Source organism: Camelina sativa, chromosome 3 (genome assembly GCF_000633955.1).
Source record: "Camelina sativa cultivar DH55 chromosome 3, Cs, whole genome shotgun sequence".
Classification (NCBI taxonomy): Eukaryota; Viridiplantae; Streptophyta; class Magnoliopsida; order Brassicales; family Brassicaceae; genus Camelina; species Camelina sativa.
In genome coordinates, this window is record NC_025687.1 from 17,360,009 (window position 1) to 17,366,753 (window position 6,745).

Consider the following 6,745-nt stretch of genomic DNA (forward strand, 5'->3'; position numbering starts at 1 on the left):
TAGGTTGATGGTTCTTGGAAAGGTTCAAATCCTTTTGTGGGTCTGGGATGGGGATATTGTGATAGTGAAGATAGGACATTAATTTTGGGAGCAAGATGCCTACGATGCAGCCCTTCACCTCTTCATTCGGAGTTACAAGCTTTGATTTGGGTTGTGGAGTCTCTCCTAGCAAGTGGGTGATGACTGTCAGAACTTTGAGTCGGATTGCTCAGAGCTGATAGCGATGGTGCAGGCTCCAGACGATTGGCAAGCCTTCTCAAACTTTTTGGAGGATTTTCTCTCCCTCAGACTATCCTTTCCTTCCTTCAGTCTGACCTAGATTCCGAAGACGTCAAACGTGAGGGCAGATTGTCTAGCACGTTATTCAAAATCTTTAGTTTCTGACATTTCTTTTGTAAACTCTTATCCTCCAGTTTGGGCAATCAACCTTGGAGTTATTTTTTAATTTTATGTTTGGTTGAAAAAAAAATAATAAATAAAATCATTCGTAAAGTTATAAGAAAATACTGTTGACAATCCTCTCACTTTTTCAAAGGTAGAGTTTATCTACCTTAAGATTTAGGTTTTACCTTCACCATTATATGACATCTTTTTGGCTTAGTATGGTCTAAATTTTATCATGATTTACGTATAGACAACCATAATTTTTCTAAATGTGTAGTTATTGAACTAAAATTAATAAATTCATGCATGATTTAAATAGAGCACAATCTATTAATGATATAATATTTAAATATGATAATACTTTTTAAAACATTGTTATTTGTTAAATATTGGTACTGTTAAAACCATAGTTATTTGTTAAAGGAACACAATATATTTGTTCAATATAAATTTTTGGAAAACAAGTATTTAAATATTATATCATAAATATATTGTGCTCTTTTTGAATCATGCATGAAAAAACCTAATAATTAAATATTAGTATCATAGCATCATACAATAGTATATCATTTTAGTATTTAAATTTCATAATACAAATAACTAATATTATAAAACAAGTATTTTAAATATTATAAAATGTATTATAAATTTTTAAATATTAGTTATTTGTATTATAAAACAAGTATTTATGATATAATATTTAAATATTAGTATTAAATTTCGAAAACGAGAAAAGAAGAGGTTTTGCATTAATGATTTAATTTTCATATTAAAAAAACTACAAGAAAATATATATATGTTTCCACCGACCAACTCTGAGCAATTTTCAAGTCGTCGGAATTTTTGATAAAGTAATAGTCATCCGAAAAATAATCAAAAAAATCGAGAAGGGTATGAGAAATTTTTCGGAAAGGATGATATGCGGTGTTGGATCTTTTAACCTTCTTTTTATATTCTTTTGAGTCTGTTATCGAGTATTTGTTCGTCTTTTGTGTCTTTCAATTCTTGTTTTGAGTCATGAGAAGGGTTTAGAAAGTGACATTGGAATTGAAGGCTTTTGGACTAGTTCGAGGCAAAGAAAGCACAGTTCTGCAGACAAACGAGAAAGATCGATTGGTCCCTCCATAAGATCGATCGATCGATCCCATTGCAAAGTGACCGATGTCAAAAAGCCAAACCAAAGGGACTGGTCCCTTCCACTAATCGGCCGGTCTCTACCTAAGACGTTGAAAAAACATTTCTTGAGTCTGAAGGACCGATCGGTCTATACTAAGGACCGACCAGTCCACCCTTATGACAAGCCAAATCAATTTTATTTAACCTCCTTCAATCTTTTCTCCTTTCCCTTGATGTTATATAATGAATATATGCAAGAATCTTGTTTAATACTACTTGGGGAATGCGATTTCTATGTCTAATTGCTGGATTGGACTTAGTTTTGCTATGAGAAATTTTCACTAGTTTGGAAAAACTAAGGGAGAACAAATTTTAGAGATATTATTGGAAATTAGATGCTTCCATTGACATTTATTCTTTATTGTTATGATCATTTGTTGCAAATTGAGTTTGAAGACTAATAAAACCAACGTTTCATGGCTTTTAGGAGATGGGGAAGAAGAGAGTACCTCCACCAAGTGCACCTCCACTAAAGAAGAATCCTTATGACAAGGATCCTAATAGCAAGCCAATCAATGGAAAGTGGGACGTTTATGATACTAAACTATTGGCAGCTATACAACCTGTCGAGCTTTTACCTACTTGTTTTGGTCAACAATTCGCGTTGGAGCACCTCGAGATCGAGGAGGATGCAATCTCTCTATTTGAGAATATAGAAGATTGAGAAGGAGTTCTTAGCCACATGTCGTCTTGCATACAATAATCCTAAGGAACCCCTTGCAAGTGAAGGCACACTCACTTTCTTCCGTAACAAGAAACACTGGTCTTGGACTCGTCTAGATTTGTGACGTTTACGGGTTCTCAAAGGAAGAAGATGTCTCATTTCTGCACTTTAAGTCAGCGGATACCCATGCCTTTTTGGGGGTTGATTGGTAATGGACCTTATACATCAGGTCACTGGACTAAGGAACCTTGTTTTGTGTTGTGTTGTGAAAATGAGATATATGAGGAGACTACCATTGTAGCGGAGGAGCATGCCCCTCAACCTTATATGCTTCTTCCTCATGATCCAGAGCAATACTGCCTTCCACTAGTTCCAGCGCCGGAGGATATGTCCAATCATCTATAATGGATCATAGCTTCTCAGAAGATAAACAACTCTATGATGCAAAGGATGTTGAGAGCCATGATGCGGATCAGACCATGTGCTTGTGTTTCTGGTTCCACTATGCAGGAGGATGATAGTACTAAGGATGATGAAGATTCTGCAAACATAGAGCATGAGGTTCAGACCAAGACTCAGGAGGATACTGCTATCCCGAGCGATGTGGCATAACCATAGTCCCCTGCTCATTTTGTAGAAGGCCGTCTTAGACAAAAAATGAGGGAGCCAGGACAGACCTAGAACTTCAGTGAGAGCCCACCTCACCACTTATGAACTCAATAACATCTTCTATTTCCCTTGTTATATACTTATATACCATTTTTTTCTTCTTTATTTTACTTTCTTTGAGTGTATCTGACACTTTTCTTGGAATTGTTTTCACACCGGGTCGGGGAGGTTTTTTACATATCTAATGATGCAGTTTGTTCTTTCTTATTTTGCATTTTGATGTTTTCTTGAGTCAGTTAGTTTGTTTTATCGAGTCAAAACTGTCTGTTTTATCGAGTCAAAACTGTGTCTATTTTATCGAGTCAAAATTATGTATGAGAACTATCAGCTTTTCTTAAAGAATTGCACCATGCTTGATTCATTGTCTTCAGAACATTTAGCATTGTTTAAGGATGTGTAACGCCCGTGAACCAAAACGGTGCATTTTGGGGGAGGGTGTCGATCGACACCATGGTGGTATCGGTCGACACCACTTGTTTCTGGTTCGACCAGATTGATTCAATTGTCGATTTTGATCGGTTTTTTTAAGGAAAACCATAGAACCGGATTATTTAAGTGGCAAGTCGACCTAGGTCGTGGAGATTTTTTGTTTTGGCCGCTTAACAGAGAGAAAAAGAGAGAAAACAGTTTCTGGGAAGCTTGCTCGGAGTGTGGATTCATTCATTGTTGGTCAGAATCTTCCTGCAAAGAGGTGAGTGCATGACCATGGTTTTTCTAAGCCCTTAATTTCCTTGTTCTCGCTTGTTTGTTGTTGTTTTGTGTGTTTTCTTGCTGGGGATTGGTTGCTACACGTTTCAAGGATGTTTTCGGCTTAGGTTTTGAGTATTTTACGATTTGGAGGAGGTTGGGAGCGAGATTCGACTCTCGGCTTTGCAGCGGATCGCGGTTGTAGGTGGAGTGTCAATCGACACCACTTGGTGTCGGTCAACACCACTTGGTGTCGGTCAACACCACTTGGTGTCGGTCGACACCAGCAAAACGGAATCGATCGACACTGTGGGGTAGTGTTGGTCGACACCAATGTCAGTGTCGGTCGACACCAATGTCAGTGTCGGTCGACACTTAGCTGGTGTCGGTCGACACTTGGCTGGTGTCGGTCGACACTTGGCTGGTGTCAGTCGACACCTCCCTTCCAGCAAGATGATGTTTGTTTTCCTGGTTTGTATGTTTTGTTTGTTGTTTATTTGGAACTTTGGAATCACTGTTGCTTGTGTGTATAGCCCAGTAGATGGGAAGATTGCCTCACGGAGTGTTTATCAAATACTCATGCATCTCAATTTGTGTTTGTGGTGCAGGTAAAGGCAAAGTGTGATCGTGGAATCAAGGCGATGAAGAGGAGGATGTTCTAGGGACTCGATTGGATGTTGTCTGGCATTGTTAGGTTCCTAGATTTGGGTCTTTAGAACTTGTTAGGTTGCTGGTTCTTTGTTTCTTGTTGTTTGATATTGGGATGGTTATGTTTTGGATATTAGTTATTTATTATCATTGGATATTTATTGGATATTGGTATTTGTTATTCCGCTGTTGGTTGTGATTGTGGTTAGGTGGCTAGTGGGTATGGGACCACTAGTTGTAGTTTATTTATTATTATCATTTACTATTATTATTATTATATATTATTTTTAAAAAAATGGGTCGGTCGTTTCAGTTTGGTATCAGAGCCCTTACGGTTCTAGGTTTGGGTTTACTAGGTTTTTTTTGTGATGTTTGGGATTGCATGTCTTGATTGATTATGTGAGTTAGTCAATTGTGTGTGTCATGGAGTACTAGAACATCCTTTTCGAGCTTATAGTGTGATTCCACAGTGAGTTTATGTTTCTGTGTTATGATAATTGTGTGCTTAGCCTTCTGTTCATATGGTAGTGCAGATGGTTAGAGAGGATGATGTTGCTGGTCGTGGTCATGGACGCGGACGTGGTCGTGGTAGGGGCAGGACTCCGGTGGTTAGTGAAACTGCAGACCAGCAGCCGGTGATGTTAGGGCCCCAGGTGTGGGAGTCCCAGTGGGTGGAGTCCCGGGTGTCAACCTTGCGGGTTTGCTGACACAATTGTTAGTGCGGTTACCGGCTGTGATACCGGCTCAGGCACCAGTTGTACCACCAGTGGCGGCAGAGGTGCAGCAGCCAGTGGCTGCGGATGTAGGAGTTCATTCACGTTATGTCAGCATGCTGAGAGAGATGAGGCATATTGGTATCGAGCGGCTCTCGGGAGGTATTAATCCTACTGTTGCGGATGCGTGGAGGACGAGTGTGGAACGTTACTTCCATACTCTGAGATGTCCTGAGGAGTTTTGGGTGGAAATTGGGGTCCACCATATGACTGGTGATGCTCAGTTTTGGTGGAGTGTTGTGGCTACTAGGAGAGTGCAAAGGGAGATGTCTTGGGCTGACTTCATCCTTGAGTTCAACCGCAAGTATTTCCCTTGAGAGGCACTAGATAGATTGGAGGTGCAGTTCCTTCAGCTGGCTCAGGGGACTCGGTTAGTGCGGGAGCTTGACTTGGAGTTCAGTCGACTTCTGAGGTATGGGGGTCGGGATATGGAGTTTGAGGAGGCTCAAATCAGGAGGTTTATGAGGGCCCTACATGATGATTTCAGGGTTCACTATAGAGGGCGGAGTTATGCTACGCGTGCAAAGCTGGTTGAGACTGCAGCAGGGATCGAGGAGGATATCCGGGCACAGTCAGTGGCGGCTAACCCAGCAGTTCAGCCTAGTAAGGCTCAGCATAAGGGAGGTTCTAGCAAGGGCGGCAAGCCTGCGCAAGGAACCAAGAGCAGATGGGAGGCTACGCAGAGGCCGGGTGGTCCGAGTTGCTTCGGGTGTGGGTCAAGGATCACAAGATTGCTAGTTGTCCCAAGAAGAGTGCTCCTATGACAACAACTCGTGTATGCTATCATTTCAGGGAGCTAGGGCACATCAGGCCCTTGTGTCCTAGATTGCAGCCGGTAGCAGTGGCAGTGTTGTAGAGACTCGTGGAACCAGTATCGGGGCGATCACAGGTATAATTCTGGTACTCTGTCTTTATGAATTCTTAGTAAGTTCAGATTTTATGTTATCCTGTGATAAAGTGTCAGGTTCTCAACATATGAGTTTTGTGTAGGGACCTTGTTGGTGGACGGGTTTAAGTCCCATGTTATGTTTGATTCTGGAGCTACTCATAGTTTCATTACCCAAGAGTGTGCAGAGAGTGCGGGTATCATGGGGGATCCCGGAGAGCATGCGGGTTTGGTCAGAGTTCCTGGAGGCAAGTTTCTGAGAGTCATAGGTCGAGTGAGGGGTATCGATATTCAGATCGCGGGAGAGTCTTGGCCTACGGATTTGCTTATCAGCCCAATGGAGTTGTATGACGTTATCTTGGGGATGAACTGTTTTCATCGGCATATGGTTCATCTGGAATGTCATCGGGGTAGAGTGGAGTTTAAGCGCTCAGGAGGGAAGTTGGTTTTTCAGGGGATTATACCGACTTTGGGGAGTCTTGTGATCTCGGCCATTCAGGCTGGGAAGATGATCGAGAAGGGCTGTGAGGCTTATTTGGTAATTATATCTATGCCAGAGTCAGTGGGTAAGTCTACGGTTAGCAGTATTCAGGTTGTGAAGGAGTTTGAGGATGTGTTCCAGTCATTGCATGGATTACCACCATCTTGGTCTGATCTTTTTACGATTGAATTGGAACCAGGGACGACACCGTTATCCAAGGCTCCTTACAGGATGGCTCCAGCAGAGATGGCAGAGCTAAAGAAGCAGCTAGAAGATTTGTTGGACAAGGGATTCATCCATCCTAGTGTATCACCGTGGGGAACGCCGGTGTTATTCGATAAGAAGAAGGATGAGAGTTTTCACTTGTGTATTGATTA

The 6,745-nt window shown here is 41.4% G+C and overlaps 1 pseudogene; it reads left to right on the forward strand.

The window, feature by feature from the left end:
- LOC109130618 lies at positions 1,991–2,836 on the forward strand (annotated as a pseudogene).